The sequence below is a fragment of the Sus scrofa genome, chromosome 4 (assembly GCF_054392235.1).
Source record: "Sus scrofa isolate SSC_HxYL_T2T_F1_AM1 chromosome 4, Sscrofa_HxYL_maternal_Yorkshire_Landrace_v2.0, whole genome shotgun sequence".
NCBI lineage: Eukaryota > Metazoa > Chordata > Mammalia > Artiodactyla > Suidae > Sus > Sus scrofa.
The window spans coordinates 109,580,256-109,604,011 of NC_139386.1; the positions used below are offsets into that span (position 1 = coordinate 109,580,256).

The 23,756-nt window shown below is 41.1% G+C and overlaps 1 long non-coding RNA gene across 1 annotated transcript in view; it reads right to left on the reverse strand.

The window, feature by feature from the left end:
* Positions 1-15,898: 15,898 nt before the first annotated feature.
* Positions 15,899-23,756, reverse strand: part of LOC146404180 (uncharacterized) — a 59,862-nt gene continuing 52,004 nt past the window's right edge. Inside the window, exons 6-7 of the long non-coding RNA XR_014844442.1 lie at positions 21,979-22,055; positions 15,899-15,967 (exon numbers count right to left, since the gene is read on the reverse strand). This is a non-coding gene — a long non-coding RNA (uncharacterized LOC146404180). The remainder of the gene's footprint in view (positions 15,968-21,978; positions 22,056-23,756) is intronic.

Below are 23,756 nucleotides of genomic sequence, written 5' to 3' on the forward strand. Positions count from 1 at the left end.
GACAGAAAAAAAGGACCATGGATATGCATAGGCCTACCACAGAGGAGGACTCCTGAGTGTTTAATAACCGTAGGAGGAGATAAATGTTCAACCTGATCAGCAATTAGAGAAGAGCCCAGGGGAGCATCACTGAGATGTTGCTTCACAGCATTAGACTGGCAATAGCTATAAAGTCTGACAATAGCAAGTGGTGGTAAGAATGCTGGAAAGAAACCTTTGCACCACTGATGCGGGAAGGTGAACTACTCGAGCTCTTATAAAGAGCAATCCGGCCTTTGTTATTGAAGTCATGTGTGCATGAGCCCATGACTCAGCATCCTGAGCGCGCACCTCAGAGGAGCTGTCTATGAGGAGAAACTGCAGATTTCTCTTGATGGACCATTTCGCTGACCAGCACAGAGACCAATGTTAAGTACAGTCAATGTATCTGAATGTTCATGTTAGTGTTTTGGAAGCAACCTGAGGGTCCATCAGGAAGAGTATGGGTAAGCCCACTTTGTATGTGCATTTCATAGAATTGTATGCAACAGCTGGAAGCATACTAGATTTACACAGAGCACATGGAGGGCTCTCAAAAACATGTTGGAGGATTAGAGTAACGACTAAAATAAGGTGTATAGCACAATATTATTTATGCAGTTTAAGAATATACCAACAGCTTTTTATGGATGCACATTTATCTAGACAAGTATATCCAAGTCAGACTGGAAGGCCATACATTACATGCGCCAGAGGAGGTGCTGGAGACAGGAAGTGGCAATTGAAGATGAGGGTGGAATGGAGAAAGTAAAACAAAGACGGGGCATGCAAAACCAGGAAGGATATGCCTTGGACTGAGGAGACTGAGGAATTCAGTTCTGCATAGGACTTCAGAGAAGAGAAAAGATGAGAGTGGTTTGGGGAGACCCCAAAGACTTCTCAAAAAAGCGGTGGGATGTGAATGGGTTATGAGTAAAGTAATTAGTGTATGAAATGTCAGCACATTACATTTTCAGGAAAAAAATTCCCACTCAGGGTAAACCAGAAAGACTCAAAAGGTAATAGAATACCTTATATATGAAAGATTTGCATTTATGTGACATTGCATATATTTCTTTTCTCATCAGTCTCATTTTTTTTCTTTTGTCGGCTGCACCTATGGCATATGCAAGTTCCTAGGCTAGGGGTTGAATCGGAGCTGCAGCTGCTGGCCTATGCTACAGCTAAGGCAACACCAGATCTGAGCCACATCTGCGACATAAGTCATGGCTTGGGGCAACACCAGATAGTTAACCCACTGAGCAAGGCCAGGGATCGAACCTGCATCCTCACGGAGACTACACTGGGTCTTTAACCCACTGATCCACAATGGGAACTCCAGGCTCATTTTTTAAAACATAAACTCATTAAAAGTGGCTATCACCATGAAGCAAAGTTGAATGTCAATGCTTACTTTTAACAACGTTTCATGTATTAGAGATATGTCCCTGTTGATTATAAAAAATGAAAGTGTAGGGAGTTCTCGTTGTGGTTCAGTGGTAGTGAAACCCACTAGTATCCATGAGCATGGGGCTTTGATCCCTGGCCGCACTCAGTGGGTTAGGGATCCCGTGTTGCTGGGGGCTGCCATGTAGGTCACAGATGCAGCTCGGATCTGGCGTTGCTGTGGCTGTGGCTGTGGCTGTGGCTGGCAGCTGTAGCTCTGATTCGACCCCTAGCCTGGGAACTTCCATATGCTTTGGGTGTGGCCCCACACACACCAAAAGGTAGACTTTTTATTAATCTTCTTCATTAGTTTTATCTTGGAGGTAGTTATTTTTAAACAAATCTCATCCGCCTAATTCTTTGTATTGCTTATGGGAGATACGAATTCCTTTTGATTCTGAAAAGGCAAAAAATGTAATGATTTTTAAAAAATCCCCCCTCTGGGGTATTTTGGCATAAAAAATGGGATTGCCAGGTAGGTAAAGCAAGATGACAGATTTAATGCATTTTAAAAGGTGGCAACATTGGGTTTATAATGATGAGATAAAGTCAACAGGGATAAATGTTAGCTCCAAGATTTAAGCTCAATAAAATCAATTACTCAAATAGAGAATGGGAGAGACCTAGCTCTACAACAATCAATGAGAACAGGATCTGGGGTATTTAGTTAACCGCAGGCTTAATTTGAGGCTATAACATAATGTGTCTGTTATAAAATTTGCCCAACATTTTGTCTGCATTAGTGAAAGTGTAGCTGTAAGTCACAGGCATCCACACTATTGTACTTGGGCTGCTCAGATGGATGACTATGTCCAATGCTAGTACCAAAATCTTTTTAAACAATGGTTTTGATTATTGTAAGGATAATACATGTTGAAAAAAAGATTTACAAATGGCCAGTAAGCACACAAGAAGACTCAAGATCATTAGTCATAAGAAATGCACATCAAAGTCAGAGTGAAATAGTACTTCACAACCACTAAAATAGCCATAATAAAAATGATGGCAAATAACTAGTGTTGGCAAGAATGTGGGGAAATTGAAACATTTATAAAGTGCTGGTGGGAATGTTAAAATGGTGCATTTACTTGGGGAAAATATTTTTGACAGTTTCTTAAAAAGTTAAACAAAGGGGTTCCCTGGTGGCTCAGTGGATTAAGGATCTGGTGTTGTCACTGCTGTAACTTGGGTTTAATTCCTACTCTGGGAACTTCTACATGACAAGGGTATGGCCAAAAGAAAAAGTTAAACATAAACAGACTTACCATATGACCCAGCAATTTGACTCCTAGGTATTTATCCAAAAGAAATAAAAGTATCTGTCCACAAACTTGTTTACAGAGATGTATGTAGCAACATCATTTATAATACTCAAAAAAAGAGAAACAACCCAATGTCCAACAACTGATGAATGGATTTTTTTTAAAGGTAACTATGTGAGATGATGAATATATGAAGTAATGATTGTGGTAATCATTTCACCGATGATACATATGTCAAATCGTCACACTGCACGCTTTAAATACATGCAAATTTAAATATAATTTTATTTGTCAATTATGCCTCATTAAAGCTGAAAAATTAACTTAAAAAACTGATGAATGAATAAATAGTACAGCATATATCTCTGTACAACGAAATACTATTTGGCAATATAAAGGACCAAAGTACCAGTATGTGCTATGACATAGATGAACCTCAAAAATATGTTCAGTAAAAGAAGACAGACACAGAATACCACATATTGTATGATTTCACTTACACAAAAAGTCTACGCAAGGTAAATATGTGGAGACAGAAAATAGAGTAGTGTTTGTATAGGGTAGGGGGGTGGGGAGTGACTATAAATGGGCTTAAGATTTCTTTCTAGGATGATGGAAATGTTCTCAAATTAGATGATTGTGATAGTTTACAGTCCTGTCAATAAACTAGAATGCATTGACTATACACTTGAAATGAGTGAACTTTATGCTACATAATTTTCATCTCAGTAAGGTCACTGAAAATGACAGAAAATGATAAAAACTCAAGGAATATAAAAAATAAGATAATAAAATAAACAAGAATGCACATAAACAAAAATCTCCCAAATTTCATCAGCTGGAATAACATGACCAACATTTGGGGAATATCATTCTAGATATCTCTTTACATACCTTGACAACCAGAAGGAGAGAGAGTTAGGCAATGGGTGAAAAAATAATTTTGCAAAATAGTATTGTATCATATGTGCTTTTTGGGGGGTTAAATTTAAATAGGATCTTGCTGAAATTTAATGGAATAGATTTAAGAGATGAACATGAAGGTAGGCTCCCAAATCAGACCATTTGGGTACATATTCTGGCTCTGCCTCTTGCTGGCTATGAGACCCTAGCAAGTTCTCTAATATTTCTATGCCTCAGTCTCATTTATACCTAATGCAGTTATTAATATCTATCTTGTAGGTTTATTATAAAGATTAATGGCACAATTCATGTCAAGAAGTTAGCACAGTTGTTGGCACAGAGCAAGTATTCAATAAGCATTTATTAGTGATTTACAGTGATTATTATTTCAACACCTTTAAGGCAGAGAAAGTTGAAAACTCGGGATGATGAAAAATCCAAAACCATGTCATTTGCGGACTGGTTAATGGTCACTGGAATTAGTTCATGTGGACAGAAGAATAAGGGGAAATATCATGACTATTTTGGAAGGTCAAAAGTAGAACCAAAAGATATGTCAGTAAACATCGGAACGAAGCTGAGGTAGTATGTGTGGTAGAATGGATAATGCCCCCACAAAGATGTCCAACTATGGATCCCTAGAACCTGTGGTAAGGCTACTTTACATAACAAAATTGATTTTTACAGAGGTAATTAAACTAAGGATCTTGAGATGAGATTATCTTGGATTATCCGCTTTGGCCAGATTTAATCATAAGGGTATAAGATGGAGGCAGGAGAGTCAGGAGACAAGCAGAGGAGAAGGGGGGGGAGGTCAGTGAGGAGCGTCATCAAGGGATTTGAAGGTTCTATGCTGCTGACTATGAAGATGGAGGAAAGGCCACAAGCCAGAGATGCAGCTAACCGCTAGAAGTTGGAGAAGGCTGGAGTTCCCATCGTGGCTCAGGGGAAAAATGAATCTGACTAATATCCATGAGGGCACAGGTTTGATCCCTGGCCTTGCTCAGTGTGTTAGGGATCTGGCATTGCTGTGAGCTATGGTATAGGTTGTAGACACGGCTCGGATCTGGTGTTGCTGTGGCTGTGGTGTAGGCCAACAGCTACAGCTCCAATTTAACCCCTAGCAAGGGAACCTCCATATGCAGTGGGTCTGGCCCTAAAAAAGATAACCAAAAAAAAAAAAAAAATTCTATAAGTTGGAGAAGGCTGGGAAATGGATTTCCCTTTAGAACCTCCAAAAAGAATGCAGCCATGCCAACCTTTTGGACTTCTGACGACCCCCACAACTATAAAACAATACATTTGTGTCATTTAAGCTACTAATTCGGAGTAATTTTTTTTTTTTTTTTTTGTCTTTTCCAGGGCTGCGCCTGTGGCATATGGAGGTTCCCAGGCTAGGGGTCTAATCAGAGCTGTAGACACCTGCCTATGCCACAGCCACAGCAACGTGGGATCAGAGCCGAGTCTGTGACCTACACCACAGCTCATGGCAACGCAGATCCTTAACCCACTGAGCAAGGCCAGGGATCAAACCCACAACCTCATGGTTCTTGGATGGATTCCTTAACCACTGAGCCATGACAGGAACTCCTGGAGTAATTTTTTTTTCACAGAGGCAGTAGGAAGCTAATACAAGAGGCAAGAGGTTATACTAATATCAGACATTAAAACAAAAAAAAGTTACTAAAGAGATTTTTTTAATGAAAAACGGTCAATTCATGAGGGAGATAAAAAAATCATAAACACACATGCACCTAACAGAGGCTCAAAATACATGAAGCAAAACAGACAGAACTGAAAGAAGAAACAGTTGAACAATAATAGTTGGAAGTTTCAATACTTCACTTTTAATAATGGCTAGAACAACCAGCTAGAAGATCAATAGGAAATAGAAGACTTGAATAATATTGTAATAATATTATAAATCAACTATACTGAACATATTTCTATAGAGCACTCTATCCAATAAGCACTCATATTCTTCTCAAGTACACATGGAACATTCTCCAGGATAACCATATGCTAGGCCATAAGACAAGCCACAATAAATTGAAAAGTATTGAAATTATACAAAATGTGTTCTCTAGCCACAACAGAATGAAATTAGAAAGTAATAACAGAAAGAAATTTGGAAAATTCTCAAATATATGGAAATTAAACAACAGACTCTTAAATTAGCATTGGGTCAAAGAGCTTTCAAATGAATTTATAAAATACTTTGAGGTGAATGAAAATGAAAACATAGCATACCAAAATTTATATATGCAACTAAAGTAGTGCTTAGAGGGAAATTTATAAGCGTAAAAAAGAAGATCCCAAATTAGTAACCTATCTTTTCACCTTAGAAACTAGAAAAAGAAGAGAAGACTAAACCAAAAGGAAACAGAAAGGAAGAAATAATAAAAATAATGAAATAGAAAAGTATTAGAGAAAATTTTAAAAAATTGTTTTTTTGAAAAGATCAACAAAATTAGCAAACCTTTAGTTAGACTTACTAATGGATGGAGGTGGTGGTGGGAGAACACTCAGATTACTAAAGTGAAAATTGCATGCCAAAAAGTTAGATAAGCTAAATGAACAAACTCCCAGAAAGACATAAACTACCAAAACTAACTCATGAAGAATTAGAAAATATGAATTGACTTATAACAAGAGATTGAATCAGGTAAAAACCAAACCAAACCAAAACACAACACAATTAAAAAAATTCCGACAACTGCTTACGAAGGAAAACCTTGGCTTAAATTGGTTTCATTGATGAATTACACCCAGGGTTCAAATAACACTTAACATGAATCATTCATACACTCTTTCCAAAAATAGATGAGATGGGAACACTCAAATTATTTTATGAGGGTCAGTATTACTTTGCTATGGAAACCAAGGGCAATACCGAAAAGTAATAACAATGAAAGAAAGACAAATGAAAGAAAGAAAAGAAGAAAGAAGGAAAGAGGAAGGAAATAAAAGTAAAGAAAGAAAATGGCAAATCAATATATCTTATAAATATGGAAGCAAAAATCATCAATAAAATATTAGTAAACCCAGTCCAACAACTTAAAAGGGATTCTACATCATTACCATGTGGGATCTATTCCAGGAGCACAAGCTTGATTTAACACATGAAAAAAATTAATTTCATTCACTATATTGAAAGAATAAAGGACATAAACTATATAATCACTCAATAGATGCTGAAAAACCATTTGACAAAATCTGGCATATTTCATGAAAAAACACTAAACATACTAGGAGTAGAAGGGACTTTCATCAGTCTCATAAAGGACGTCTGTGTGCCACTCAGAGTTAACATTATACTTAATGGCAAATTTGAAAACTTTCTTCTAAGATCAGAAACAAGACAAGGATGTCTATCCTCACCACTTTTGTTCAACATGAAGTTTTAAGCAAGAGCAATTAATCAAGACAAGGAAATAAAAGCCATCCAGGCTAGAAGGAAGAAGTATAACTACTTCTATTTGCAGATGTTATAATCTTGTATACAATGATCAATCCAAAAAAAAAAAATTAAAGAAATTTCATTTCTTACGGCATCAAAAAGGATAAAATACTGGAATAAATTTAACAAAACGTGTATAAGCTGTAAATAAATGGAAAGGTATCCAGGTCTAGGGATTGGAAGACTTAATACTCTCAAAATGGCGATACTCCCAAAACTGGTCTACAGATTTACAGATTAATCATAATCCTACCTAAGATCTCAGGAGCCTTTTTTTTTTTTTTTTTTGGCTGTATCTGTGGCATGTAGAGGTTCCCAGGCCAGAGACTGAACTCATGTCACAGCAGCGACAATGCCATATCCTTAACCACTAGGCCACCAGGGAACTCTAGATCTCAGATGCCTTTATGGATTTTTTTCTTTTGTGCAGCTAGGAACAAATGAATTCTAAACTTCAAATGAAAATGAAGGGCAAGGCACTGAGAATGGTCAAAGTGATCTCGCAAAAGAAGAACAAGTTGTAGCACTCACCCTACTCCATTACAAAACTTACTACAGAGCTACAGTAATTAACAGTGTGGAGCTAGTTTAAGGACAGCTATCTAGATGAGTGTAACAGAATTGAAAGACTAGAAGTAAACTTCCACATTTAAGGTCAGTTGGGTTTCATCATAATTACCAAGACAACTTAATGGGGGAAACACAAATCTATTCAAGAAATGGTACTGGGACAACTGGCTATCCACATGCCAAAAAAAAAAAAAAAATGAGGCTGGACCATTCCCTCACACCATCTAAAAAAATTAACTCAAAATGGGTTATTGACTTATATGTGAGAACTAAAATTATAGAAGAAAACATACATAAATCTTCATGCTCTTGAATTAGGCAATGATCTCTAGGACCCAGCTCCAAAAGAATAAACCACAAAGGAAAACATAGATAAATTGGATTTCATCAAAATTAAACACTTTGTTGCTTCAAAGGACACAATCAACAGAGTGGAAGATAACCCACAAAATGGGAGAAAATACTTGAAAGTCACTTACCTGAAAAGGAATCTGTATCTAGAAAATATAAAGAGGTCTTACAATTTAATAACATAAAACAAATGCACCAATTAAAAACAGGCAAAGGATCTGATGAGGCAATTCTCCAAAAAGATATACAAATGGCAAATAAGTGCCTGAAAAGATTCTCAACGTCCTTAGTCACCAGGGAAATGCAAATCAAAGCCACAAAGTACTTTATACTCACTGATCCCGGTAATAAAAAGGACATGAAACAATTTCTGGTGAGAATAAGGAGAAAATAGAACTCTCACACACTGCTGACTGGCGTGTAACTTTGGAAAACAGTTTGACAGTTACTCAAAAAGACAGAGTTACCATATATGACCCAGCAATTTCACTCCTAGATATATATTCTCCCAAATTAAAACATATCCACACAAAAACTTATACACAGGAGTTCCCGTTGTGGCGCAGCAGAAACGAATCTGACTAGGAACCATGAGATTGTGGGTTCGATACCTGGTATCGCTCAGTGGGTTAAGCATCTGGCATTGCTGTGAGCTGTGGTGTAGGTTACAGATGTGGCTCGTATCCTGCGTTGCTGTGGCTGTGGTGTAGGCGGGCAGCTGTAGCTCCGATATGAGCCTGAGCCTGGGAACCTCCATATGCCTCGGGTGGGGCCCTAAAAAGCAAAAACAAAAAAACCCAAAAAACAAAACAAAACAAAAAAACTTATACACAGTGTTCACAACAACCTTATTGACATTATCCTAAAGTAGAAACAGCCCAAAAATTCACTAATTGATGAATGGATAAATTAAATTGTGATCCATCCATCATGGAATACTATTTGCCAATAAAAAGGAATGCAGTACCAGTCTATCTTAACAGACCCAGCTGGTATCCATGAGGATGCAGATTTGATCCCTGGCCCTGCTTAGTGGGTTAAGGATCTGGTATTGCTGTGAGCTGTGGTGTAGGTCACACACGTGGCCTGGAGCTGGCATTTCTATGGCTGTGGTGTAGGCAGGCAGCTGCAGCTCAGATTCAATCCCTATCCCGGGAACTTCCATAATCAGTGGGTGCGGCACTAAAAAAAGAAAAAGAAAAAGAAAAAAAAAGGGAAAATAAAAAGACCACATATTATCTGAGTTCATTTATGTGAAAAGTCCAGGATGTGCAAATCTATGGAGATTGAAAATGGATTGATGCTTGCGTAGGACCAGGGGTGGGCTGAGAGGATTAGGGGTTCCTGATGAGCTATTGCTAATGCATATGGTGTTTCCTTTTGGGGTGATGAAGATATTCTAAAACTGATGGTTGTAAAACTGTGAATATACTAAAATGTACTTTTTTAAAACTAAAATAAAACTTTTTTTTTTTTTTTTTTTTGGCTTTTTAAGGCCGTACCCACAACATATGGAAATTCCCAGGCTAGGGGTCTAATTGGAGCTGCAGCTGCCAACCTACACCACAGTCACAGCAATGTGGGATCTGAGCCATGTCTGCAACCTACACCATAGCTCATGGCAATGCTGGATCCTTAACCCACTGGGTGAGGCCAGGGATCGAACCCACATCCTCATTCGTTACTGCTGTGCCATGATGAGACTCCCTAAAATAAAACTTTTAATTTAAAGGAGAAAGTAGAGGAGTTCCCTGGTGGTTTAGTGGTTAAGGATTTAGCATTGTCACTGCAGAGGCTCTGGTTACAACTGTGGTGTGGGTTCAATCTCTGGCCTAGGAAGTGCCACATGCTGCAGGTGTGGCAAGGAAAAAAAAAAAAAAAAAAAAAAAAAAAGAAAGAAAGAAAGAAAGAAAGAAAAAGAACCAAAAGGTAGAAATCAAAAACTTACATTATTTCACTTTGCGAAAGAACTTTCCAGTAACTAGGTCTACCTAAAAATAGGATGGACTGTCTTTAAATTGGCAAGCCCTCTGTGTGTAAGCAATAAAGTATTTGAGTGACAGCTGATGATTATTAACAGTTAAGAATCTCAACCCTTCCTTTCCAGATGTTTGTGGTCCTGGAGCTGGCTACACAGCCCTGCCCCCTAAGAAGCCTCTTATCCAAAAAAGGTGTGGCCAGGATGTCTCCAGTCTCACACAAAGGCTCTAGAAACTCAATGGCACTGGATAATTCTGGGAGGTTCTATAGACCATACCTCAGAGCTCTCCCAACTGAAGGATGAAGGAGTTGGGTTACTGCCCTATCAACTTCCTTTCCATCACTGGTTGAGGGCCATCTGGGGCACTAACTCTTTGGCAATTCCAGCTTGTCCTGTGTATGAGCCACATCTATTCCTGAAGCCAGAACAGGCAGGGAGATGCAGGTGTTCATATAAATAGCTTTTGGGTAGAGAGTGAATGTCAGGGGTCAGCAGCTGCTACCACACCCTAGTGTCTAACTATAGCCCAGATGTCCATTCTGGGTGCCAGACCCATACAGGCAATTGGTCACTAGGTTTCTCAGCCTGTATCCACAAACAGGGAGATAGGACTCTAGTGAGGAATAAAATAGCCCTGGTCTCTGCCTCTTACTCTGTAAGGCCTCTCAAACTCAACCTGCCCAGCCCTAGACTCATTTCTACCTCCTCCGATCCATTCATCTTTCTATATTTCCTGACTAGGTAAATGGCCACCAAGTCCCCCCAAACAGTAATCTTCCTTGGCTTGTCGTATCCCCGACATCCAATCATCACCATGCTTGTCAGAGCTGCTGCCCACTTTTCTGGACTTTTTGCACCCAGCTATGTCTCTCAAATGTATTATTCATTCAAATGGGAAGGCAACTCAGCAAGAAAGGTGCCTTGATGATTTTCTTGGTGGCTGTCAAGATGAGTTTCCATGGTTCAGTGATTCTAGCTATTGCCTTTGTTTTTCTGCCGAGCTAGGCTGGAAGCCCTCTTGAGTGCAGGCACCGCACCTTATGTTTTTGCTAACCTCCTGAATGAGCACAGGGCTGGGTACCAATCCCAGTAATGCTTGTGTGTGCTGGTCTGCTCTTGGCATCAGGCACAACAGGTGCAGTGGCCTGGACCCACACCCCTTTCAGGGGCCCATGAAAATGTTCTAATTTCTTTTAAGAAAGAAAGAACATAGCATGATAAAAACAATGAACATATAGTAATAAATTCAGCCTACTTGTGTTTAGACCTGCATAGTTGTAAATGGCGGCAATTAATACCCGTTATCTCTTTTTGCGGACAAAGGGGCCCATGAGTGGGATAATGCAGCCCTGGGGCGAAGTCAGCATCACCTTCTCACCATGAAGTTGGAAGCCTCTGGGCTTGTCAGGGACTGCACTACTGTTGTCTCTTTTTAGTTATGCTTGAAAGAACAGTTCAGAGAGCCATGTCTGCCTTGTCCTCACCTCCCTTTAAGACTCTGGGACAAAAATAGCCCCAAGGCCTTTTGGACTGGTTGAACTGAAGATAAGTTTAAATTTAAGAGGCTCTCAGCTTCAAACATGGGAGATAAGATGAAAAAAGAAATCCAGACAGTCTACTTCAGTTCTATCCCAATCAAACTTTTATTTCAAAGAACTATTTAAAGGACCTGACATATGTGAAACACAAGCCTCTTTTTTTAAACCTTCAGGGATATGACAAAGAGCCTGAAAAGAGACCTTCTCCTTCCCACAGCCTTAGATACCCTGTGAGTGCCAAGGTATGGGCTGTGCAGGGCAGGCAGCTCTGTTTTGCCTCTCTCAGGCCATCTGCAATCCAAATTGTGTGTTTCCTGGCCTCCCTGCACGTTGCAAGTGGCAAGCATTTGCCCAGCAAATCAGGTTAGAGTGAATAAAAGCAGCCTTGAAGGGGGCTGTCTCTGAGGGCATTGCAGGCCAAGGGGTGTGTGTAGTGTGTGGTGGGAAAGGATGGGGTGGAGCAGGTTGGGGAGGCAGAAGGTTGTTGCTAGGCAACCAGCCCCGGTGCCTTTGTAAATGTGGATATATTTTGTTTGAAGCAGCAGCTGGCAGCCAACCACCTTCTTTTCTCTCCCTCCTCCTATTTAAGCCCAGAACACAGACCTGAGCTAAAGCACTCAGGGAGGTCCTAGGAAGATGAAGGAGAGGAGTTGGTGGGGGCTATAGAAGAAACAGGTGCATGAAAAGGCAACTGAGTTTGCAGCTCAGCACAGGCCTGGCTGTTTACACTGACTAACCAAGGTCTTAGGCAAATATATTTAATCTCTCTGACATTCAGGTCCCTTGGTTGGAAACCTAGGGCCATAACCCTTTGGCAGGAATTTGTGAAGATTAGAGAAAGTGCATGCAGAGGACCTGGTCCAGTACCTGGCACCTAGCAGATGCTCAGTAATTGGTAGCAGAGTGTGAACGCGTCGGCTCAGGCACCAGACTGCCTGATATGTCCTCATCCCAGATCTGCCACTTATTAGCTGTGTGACCTCAGGCATCTTTCTTAACTTCTTAGTGCCTTCACTTCTTTTTGCCAGCTGTGAAATAGGGGACAATAATAGTACCTACCTAACAGAGGTACTGTTGAGGATTAAACGCGTTAATGATGCAAAGTGTTTAGAACAGTGCTTGGCACATACTAACCACTCAGTACATGTCAACCATGGCTTGTAACATCATGTGCAGCGTGTCTGAGAGCATCTGCCGACTAGGCGCTAGAGAAGTGAACTCATTTTTTAAGGGGATTTTGATTTTGGTGGAGATAGAGGAAGAAGTTATCACTTGGGCAACTTGAGAGAAGTATATGTGTTAATTAAGCAAGGGCTTTAGTAGAGTCCAGACTCTGTTCAATGGTACGATCCTGTCGTGGCTCAGGGGTTAATGAATCCAACTAGGAACCATGAGGTTGTGGGTTCGATCCCTGGCCTCGCTCAATGGGTTAAGGATCTGGCAGTGCCGTGAGCTGTGGTGTAAGTTGCAGACGCAGCTTGGATCCAGCATTGCTGTGGCTCTGGGGTAGGCCGGTGGCTAAAGCTCCGATTAGATCCCTAGCCTGGGAAACTCCATATGCTGTGAGTGGCCCTAGGGGAAAAAAAAAAGACACACACACACACCAAAAATCCAGTGTTGCTGCAAGCTGAGGTGTAGGTCGTGGGTGTGGCTCAGTGGTATTGGTATTGCTGTGGTTGTGGCTGTGGCTGTGGCTGTGGCTGTGGTGTAGGCTGGCAGCTGCAGCTCCTATTTGATCCCTAAACTGGGAACTTCCATATGCCACAGGTGGGGCCCTAAAAAGAAAAAAAAAAAAAAAAAAAAGCAAGACAGGAAGAAAAAAATCTCACCAAAAACTTGGGCTATTTTGTGTAGTTTCAGGAATAAACTTGGACTTTATAAGATAATGAGCTAAGACAAGTGGGGAAGAAAGGGCAATCACCTATACTTCTGTAGATGGGATGGGGGAAGCCCAAGAAAAGACCCAATTTGAGTGATTAGCTGGAGTGATGAGTTTCCATATTTGGGGGAGATGAATAGAAGTGGGGGTTTATAGCAAATTTTTTTTTTTTTCTTTTTAGGGCCACACCCACGGCATATGGAAGTTCCCAGGCTAGGGGTTAAATGGAGCTACAGCTGCTGTTCTGTCCACAGCCACAGCAATGCCAGATCAGAGCTGCAGCTGTAACCTACACCACAGCTCATGGCAATGCCAGATCCTTAACCCACTGTGTGAGGCCAGGATCAAATCTGCACCCTCATGGTTACTATTTGGATTTGCTTCCACTGTACCACAATGGGAGATCAGGGCTTTATGGAAATTTTTGAATCCTTAGCCCAAAAGTTTGTATTTTTTCCTAGACGCAATGGAATATGTTGAATATTTTTGAGCAGGAGGATGATAAGAAGTCATAATTCAAAGAAATATGGGGGAAATTATAGCTGACGTCGGAAGACCTGGGTTTGACCCTTGACTCATCCTTGCCCTTTCACAACGGAAATGCCATTAACTTTTCTTGAGACATAACATGAGGGTAATTGTCACTCTTCCAGGGCAGTGTTAGGAAAATGACTGATGTGATTTGACATCAAAAGCAAAGGCAACAAAAGCAAAAATAAACAACCCAATCAAAAAATGGGCAGAAGATCTGAACCAATATTTCTCCAAAGAAGACATACAAATGGCCAAAAAACACATGAAAAGATGCTCAACATCACTAATTATTAGAGATATACAAATCAAAACTACCACCTCACACCAGTCTGAATGGTCATCATCGAAAAGTCTACAAACAATAAATGCTGGAGAGGGTGTGGAGAAAAGGGAAGCCTCTTACACCGTTGGTAGGAATGTAAATTGGTACAACTACTATGGAAAACAATACGGAGCTTCCTCAGAAAACTAAATATAGAACTACTATGTGATCCAGCATCCCCGTCCTAAGCATATATCTGGACAAAACCACAACTCACAAAGATACATGTGCCCCTATGTTCCTAGCAGCACTATTCAAAATCACCAAGACATGGAAACAACCTGTGTGTCCACAGATGGGTGAATGGATAAGGAAAATGTGAATACACACACATATACACTGAGACACGATGGAATATTAGTTTGTTATAAAAAGGAATGAAATCTTGCCATTTGTGGCAACATGGATGAACCTTGAGCACCTTATGTTAAGTGAAATGAATCAGACAGACAAAGACTAATATTGTATGATCTCCCTTACATACAGACTCTAAAAAGAAAAGAAAAAAACAAGCTCATAGACACAGAAAACAGACTTGTGGTTGCCAGAGGTGTGGGGCAGGGATTGGGTGAAATGTGTGAAGGTACAGACTTCCAGTTGCAATAAATAAGGCCTGGGGCTGTAACGTACATCACGGTGACATATTTGAAAGTTGCTATGAGAATAGGTCTTTAAAAATAACGCGGTGTGAAAGCACTCTGCAACTGGATTCTACTGGGTCTATCTCCTTTTTTTCCCTTGACTCAGTTTCATGAAGTGAACCTGCCTCTGGGCTTCGAGAGCCTTGTACATTGGCACCAGCCAGGCAACTCTGGACGGCAAACCCCAGGTATGCCTTGACCTCCCTTGAACAATAAGGAACTTGGCTCACATGATTTCGAGGTCTAAAGGTAAGGTAGGTTTCCGGATTAGCTGCAGCATCCAATCTGTGCACAACAATGTCTACAGGAGGAAACACAGGGTCAATGCCAGTGGCTTCCCTGAAGAATGAGATTTTCTCAGAATTCCCCCACCCCTCAAACCTCTCTTCACAGCTCCTTTTCCTAAAGGGATCACATACCTATTCTTGGAGCAATTGTTAACAAGGTGGGCTGAGCTTATCTTTAGATCCAACGTTCTCAGCTGGGGGAAGATTTTTCTTCCCCTCCTGCCCACATCTAGGACACTTGGCAACATCTGGAGACATAGCTGATGCTCACTGTTGGGCGCCATGAAAGCATGTGTCACTGTCATACAGTGGGCAGAGGCCAGGGAGGCTGCCCAACATCTCACAAAGCGCAGGACATTTCCTCCACAATAAAACAAAAGATCCAGGCCCAAATGTCAATGGTACCAACATCGAGAAACCCTGACTTAGACTGATTACCTTGTGCTTGGAGCTTGGTATGCAGGTAGCAGCCATGAATGAAAGTATGGAAGGGCAGTGGCCACTTGAACAAAAGTGAGACTCGCTTGGGAAACAGAGGGGAAAAGAATGGGTCCTGAGTCAACAACCAACCCCGTGCACTGTAGCTTTGCTTCACAGAGCACTTACCTCATTGTGCGGCTGCTGTTTACTTACCCTGTGTTAGTTTTCTATTGCTAAATAACAATCGGCGCAAACTTAGAGCTGTAAAACACCACAGAAGTATTACCTCACAGTTCCTGCAGGTCAGACATCTGGGCATGGGGGCTGGATGCTTTTGGCTCAGGGTCTCACTGGGCTGAAATCGAAGCATTGGTTAGGGCTGCAGGTCTCCTCTGGGGTCCTCTTCCAAACTCATTCTTGTGGTTGCATTCATTTCTTAGAGGTTCTAAGACTGTTTCCTTACTGGCTTGGGGCCATTTGGGGTCAACTGGGGGCCAAGCTCAGCTCCTAGGAGTCACGTACACTTCTTACCAAGGAGCCCCCTCACTCTTCAAGTCAGCAAAGGTGCATCAAATCCTTCTCATGCTTTGGAACTTCTGACCTACTCTTCTGCCACCAGCCAGAGAAGACTCTGCTTTTAAAGTGCTCATGTGATCTACTGGATAGCATAGGAAAATCTACTCAGTAGTTTGTCATAACCTATATGGGAAAAAATAATGGGTGTATTTATATGTAGGACTGAATCACTTTGCTGTACACCTGAAACTAATGCAACATTGTAAGTCAACTATATTCCAATAAAATTAAATAAACAAAATCAAGTGCTCATGTGATTTGGTCCAGACAATCTCTCTATCTCAAGGTCAACGGATCTGCAACCTTGACTACACTAACCAAGTCCCACCACATCAACACCTATATTAGTGTTTGTATGAATACCTAGGAAAAGGTGTTGTGTGTGTGTCCTAAGCATCTTTGTGTTCTGGTTTTCAGCAGAGTAGCTGACAAGCATTGTTTTCTCAATAAATATTGTTTGAATTACTAAAGAATACAACAAATTCATTTCCTTTTTTTTTTTTGATAGAATTATGAGATCTGTCACTTGGGGGCATGTTATAAAAGGAGAACAATGCAATCTTGGAGCTGGAAGGTACATATGGTCATGGAGGGATCTGTTGTTCATTCCAGGGATCCACATGTTCACAGTGTGGGGGTTATGAGTTCAAGAGCACCATGGTGCTGAGCTCTGTATTCTTTACAAGGCAGACTACTTTTCTGCATTGCCTTTTTGGCAGAATTGGCGAACTGCTGACTCATATTAAACTTGCAGTTCACTTAAAGCTTTCCTGCATTAACTGGTATTGTGCCAGGTCTCATTTTGTACTTGGGCAGATTTTATGCCACTTCCTTTCCACTCATTCGTATGCCATGGGTTCTGGCCTATCATTTCAGTCTTTTGGGAATTCTGATTTTATTATATTCAGCTTCTTGGCTCTCCTGTCTAACTTTATAATACTTGAAAATATAATAAGTACATTTTCTTTGTTTCTGTCCAAATAGTTTATAAAAATATTGAATGAGACAAGGCCAAATTCAAAGCCCTGAGGCATGTTACTTGTTCCAAGTTGACAGCAATGATTTAATCAACATGCTTTGTATAAGGTTGCTCAACCTGTGATGAATCAACTCTTACTTTTATTTCTCTAGCATATCTACAAGGAAATATTGTGAAAGACAAATGTTAAGCAAAACCTACATTGTTTGAATATAGAGGATATATTCAAATATACTCTTAGGAATACAACACACATCTTTTGGAATCAGGTACATCCACATATCAGAAAATCCTCTGCCAAATTCTCAGATACACTGTGTTTTAAAGTACTTCGTTTTGTTCTTCCATAGAGACACACTATCCTTGGACCTTCTGATTGTATCAATTGCCTTCTAATATTTTCTCAGTAACAGGTGAGCCTCCTTATCTTTATGTGGATCTATAAGCTGGCAAGATTTCCACTTCCTTAGCTCCACAGCCTATGGGAATTTCCACTTGGGTGAAGAGATGATTGTCCTAACTTGTGAAGATTAAAGTTTGGGTTGCAAGGTGGGAACAAGTGATCCCTTGTTGAAGAGATTCCTTCGGAGGCACCTGGTTATTTTCCATGTTTATCTCTTTGATCAGTTATTTACATTTGCAGTTTTCCCAACTCTCCTTAATCATGACTCTTCAGGGAAAGGAAAATTTCCTTGTTCATAAGAAAAGGTTGGGACTCTGGGAGCTGGAGTTCCCTATTTCTCCCTAGAGTTTTCTTTCGAGGAGGGATTGGATGCTCTAGGACACCTAAATTCACCAGTAACACTGTGGGATAAAGTTGCCCTTTCTATGCTCTTAGAAAGTCTATGAACTTAGATAGGGAGGAGAGAGAGTGGGGAAATTTTAATGGCTATAGTGAGTCCTCTGGACATCCCTCAGTGGTCTCTGACATCTGATATCCACCTTCTGTGTATTCTTCCTGCTATATTGTACCAAAGTCCATCTGTGCGGCCAATAGGCTGTAGCAGAAGTGAGAGTATATCTCTTCTAAGATGGAGTTATAAAAGCCATTACAGCTTCCATCTTGGCCACTCTTTCTTTGACCGATGGCTCTAGGGGAAGCCAACGGCCACGCAGTAAGTAGCCTACAAACGGGAAGGCATGAAGAAGAATTGAGCCTCTAACCACAGCCATTGTGGAACCAAGTTCCCTTGCCAACATCTCCACAAGGGGTTTGCAAGTGTCATCCAGTGCTGGTCAAACCTTCCAATGATGACAGCACTGGCCAACCTCTTGCCTACAACCTCATGAGAAACTCTGGAAACATCCAACCAAGACACTCCTGGGTTCCTGATCCTCAGAAACTACATCAGATCATAAATCTTGGTTGTTTTGAGAGGGTAAACTTTGAGGTGACTTGTTATGCAGCAGTTAAAAAAACGTATTCACTAGGAGATGCTCAATATGATGATTGAGTTTCCTTAAGGGAAGCAAATAAAACGCTAAATTCCCAGAAAAGAGTGAAAGGCTAGTTAGTGAATTTCTAAGATCAGAACACTGGAAGATGTTATGAAACTTACATAGATAGGCCATTTACCATTTTTTTAATGTCATTTTTTTTTAACTTGTCCTTTGTTTAAAAAAACACACACAGGGAGCTCCCTTCAAGGCTCAGCAGTTAACAAAATAGACTAGGATCCATGAGGATGTGGTTTGATCCCTGGCCTTGCTCAGTGGGTTAAGGATCTGGCGTGGCCATGATTTGTGGTATAGGGCTCAGACATGGCTGGGATCCCAAGTTGCTGTGGCTGTGGTGTAGGCCGGCAGCTGCAGCTCCGATTCAACCCCTAGCCTGGGAACTTCCATATGCTGTAGGAAGACCCTGAAAAGCAAAAAATTAAAATAAATAAAAAATAAAACACACACACACACATATTCACACAAGGATGTGTAAAGTGAAAAGCACAAGTACCTTTTCTATTCTTCCTATCTTACTCCTCTGAAATAATTGCTGATACCAGTTTGGTTTTTATCTTTTCAGATCTTTTCACTGTCATTTATAATCACACACACAATTATAAAACCCAATTTATATGTGTGTGCGTGTGGGGATGTTTTTGTGTGATATTTGGCAAATGCCTTTATCATTTAACATTATATATATCATATATGATTTGAATGCCAGTAGACTTGACTCCAATATAATTGTTCAAAAGGTAGATTATATCCCATAGTGTGGCATTCTATAATTTATTTAAATAATAGCTCATCAGTAAGAATTTATAGTGGTTTATTAATGTATTTATATGCCATTACACAAAGGCCATAAAACACATCATTGAGAACTTGCACAAATATTTCTGTAGGATAAATTTCAAGAAGTAGAATTGAGGATTAAAAGATATGTAGATTTAAAATTTTGGTAGATGATATTTAATAGCTTTTTATAAAATTGTTCTTATTTATTTTCCCACTAACATATTTTTGCATCTTAACATTAAATAGCAATAATTTTAAAAAATTTCTGCTAATTTGATGGGCAAACATTTGCAGTTTGTTTATATTTGCATATTCCTGATTTCTGCTGAGAAATCCATGGTTACTTGAACTGTTTTCATATAGGCAATATGTTATTTTTCTGGCTGCTTTCAAGAGTTTTTTCATCTTGGTTTTCCAGCAGTTTTATTATGATGTGTCTAGACATGGATTTTTTGTGGTTTTCCTATTCTGAGTTCACTGAACTTTTTGAATATGTAGGTTTATGCCTTTTGCCAAATATTTTTTAAAGAATATTTTTTATGTCCCACATTTTTTCTCTTTCTCTGAGACTTGAATGACACAAATGTTAAAACATTTTGGAATAATCTCACTGGTTCCTGAAGCTCTGTTCATGAAAACAATTTTTTTTCTATGTTGTTCAGATTGAATAACTTCAGTGTTTTAAAATTTGTTATTATACGTTTTTAAATTCTAAAATTTACATTGATCTTCTTTATACCTTCTGTTTCCCTGCCAAGAATGTCTCTTTTAAGAGTGCTGCCCCTCACTTCTTGGAATATTTTATAGCATGTGCTTTAAAGTCTTTGTCAGAAAATCCCAACATGTGCACCACCTTAGTGCTGACACCTGCTGATTGTTTTCATGTGAGTTGTGATTTGATGGTTCTTCATATGCTGAGGGTGGAAGACAGACTAAAGCCTTTTTCAGAGAGGTCCTCATCCTCATCTCCAGAACCTGTGAATATGTTACCTTATGTGGCCAGAGGAATTAAGACTGCAGGTGCAATTAAGATAGCTTATTAGATGCAGACCTTAAGATAAGGGAGATTATATGGTGGGACATATATAATCAGGAGCACTCTAAAAAAGCAGAGACTGTTTCCTGGTTATGATCAGGGAGAAAGGTGGCTGTGGAGGAAGGGTCTGGGAGATGTTCTGTTGTTTGCTTTGAAGAGTGAGGAAAGGGTCTGCAAGCCAAGGCATAAGGACAGCCTCTCGGAGCTGGAAAAGGCAAGGAAGCAATTCTTCCACAGAGCCTCTAAAAGAAGCCAGTCCTACCCACACCTGGACTCTACCCAGGGAGACTAATTTTGGATTTGTGACCTATATAACGTTAAAAAAATAAACAGCTATGTTATTTTAGTTGGGGTCGTTTGTTGTAGCAGCAGTAGAAAACTAATACATCAAGTCATGTTGGATTATATCTTGAAGATTTTAAATACTGTGTCTTGAGAACCTGGGTTTTATTTACAAATGATAATGTTTGTTTTAAGAGGCAATCAACTTAGATGGTTTCAGGCTAAAAATTCTGCCAGGCTTCTGTAAGTCAGAGTTTCAGGGTCAGGCTTGTTTTCAGAGCCCTTGCAGCTACCTACATGTTCTCTATGTGGGTGTCACTGGGGGGTCATTCTGGCACCAGAGTGGTGGTCCATCCCTTAGTTCAGTTTTCAATGGCTTTGATGTGTTTTGAGGAGGAGATCCACACCCAGAGAGCACAGGATGGAGTCCAGGAGTTTGGGAACAGCTTTATGGGACCTCTTGCCCAAGTCTCTCCCTTTCTGTGATCTTCCTAGTACTTTCCAGCTCTCCATGCCCCCACCCCCAACAGAAAGCTGGTGCTCTATGTACCCTGCTGGGCTGCACACTTCCTGTGAATGTGCCCACATTGGGGGCCAGATGGGGAGAAGTGAAAGGGAAGCAAAAGATTGGGGGGGTTCCCCTATTCTCTTGGGAAACAGCTCCTCCAAACAAAGAGGAAGGGTCCCCTGTAGGCTGTACTGATGCCACTCCCACTGCTACTGCTCTGATTGCCTGGGGCGTTGAGGGGTGGGGGGAGAATGGAGGAAAGAACGAACAGGGGCTTCCCCACTGGCTCCGTGTGTTAACTGCACCTGGAGCTAGAATGAGGGGGAGCTCTTGCTAGCCACACCTGTTGCTCATTTGGGGATTCGGGGCCACCTCCCATTTGGACTGAGGACATGGACAACAAGTGGGATGCTCAGGGCTAGTTCAGTGGCACTTGCAACCTTGGTCTTCTCCCCCAACCCCCCTGCTACCATTTACCCTTCAGAGCCTCACATAGGCTGCTCCATGTGTTCTGTTGGGATTTCGCAACTGCCTTCAGCAGGAGGGGAAGGGTGGGAGGGGTCTACTTCATTTCATCCACAACTGGGTCCCCTGACCCTCCCCTTAATATCTGGGGACACTTACCTTTCCTCAGGGGTTTTAGTCACATGATGGCTCCCCTTTTCCTTGCTGCTCTTCAGTGAGAACAGGCCACAACCAGACAGAAATCAATCATGGGGACACACCATTCTTTACGGCTCCACATACCTGTTCTTTCCCGCTCTGTGTTCTAGAAGTTTTATCAGAAGACACACATGGAGGTCAAACTCAGACTCGATATTCATCTAGAAAGAAGTCCAGAGAGACGGTTTAATGTAGTGTTTTATAAGCACAAAAGGATCTGCTGAGAATGAATGAAACCTCCCTCTGAAATGAGAACCATGGAAGCACTTCATTACACCTTAATATTTTAGCATGTTTCTACAACAAATTATTGCCATTCTAACATAAACTAGTTCTTTCTCACTGAAGACCTGGTGGAAATCTTTAGATGGAGCGGCTAAGAGAATGAGTGTAAGTGTGAATTTGTCCCCCTGCCTACCTATGTGGGTGTGCCTGCCCTTGGGGAGGCTTTATATATATATACATACACACACACACACACGTTATTATTATTTTTTTTGTCATGCTCAAGGATATGGAACTTTTGGGGCCAAGGATCTAACCTGAACCACAGCAGCGACAACACTGAATCCTTAACCTGCTGCACCACGAGGAAATTCCTTGGGGAGGCTTATCCTATGCTAGTTCCCTTGCGGTCATTTGGGAAAGTTCTAAGTCAAGGTTTGTGTTCAAAGTTCATCTACTGCGTTGCATTTCGTCTCTCCTCTGTGCTCTACGAACTGGGACACTCGCTTTACAGACTAATTTACACACCTGCTTTTTCCTCATTTAACATGGCAGCTTGTTTTCCTAACTTGAGCAATTTGTTGTCTGACCGTCTGCTTCTGTTTTCTGCCCTTTTGTGAGTGGGTTGTGGCAAAGGAATGGGTTAGGGTGAGGGTGAGGATGACGGTTAGGGTTAGGGTTAGGGTTTTAACTCCTTTTATTATTTTAATTCATTTTTTGGTCTTTTTGTGATTTCTCAGGCCGCTCTAGCGGCATATGGAAGTTCCCAGGCTAGGGGTCTAATCGGAGCTGTAGCTGCTGGCCTACGCCAGAGCCACTGCAACGTGGGATCCGAGCCACGTCTGCAACCTACACCACAGCTCACGGCAACGCCGGATCCTTAACCCACTGAGCAAGGCCAGGGATCGAACCCGTAGCCTCATGGTTCCTAGTCGGATTCGTTAACCACTGAGCCACGACAGGAACTCCTTAACTCCTTTTAATAGTTTCTGCACTAAAACCAGATCATTCCCACTGGACTGGAATACTTCTGTGCTCCTGGTAAACGTTCCTGCTCAATCATTTCTCATCCCATTATCATGGAGGCCAGTGTTTACCAAAAATGAATCTGCACTGGAATCATCTGAGGATCTTAGCAAAGTACAGATTCTGATTTTGTTGGCCTGGGATGGGGACTGAGATCTTACATTTCTTTCTAATACTATCCCTGGATATTGATGCTGTTGACTCTGCTGACAGCACTTTCATAGCAAGGCAGCCACCCAGGGTTACCCAAGAGCATTTATCAGGAGAAGGTCAGTGGGTTTCTCTGGTCATCATCTTAGGTTGGGCTCCCTGGGAAGTGATGGTTGAGATGGAGATGCACGCAGGAGTGCAATGAGGAAGTGCTCTGGAAATTTCCACCTGTGCAGAAGGCAGTCCCAACACAAGGCTGTTCAACCTGGGAGCTCAGAAGGGATGTTGCTCTAGAGCTATCCTGAGCAGAAGTGAAGGGGACGGACCTTTATATCCAGCCCTGAGCAGTCACTGGATGCAAGCTGCCCCAGGAGGGGGTGTCACGTCCAGCAAGGTGACCCTTCATCTGAGGCCCCTCCAATTCAGGGTTGGCAGTTCAGGCTGTTTGCATGCAGTGCTTC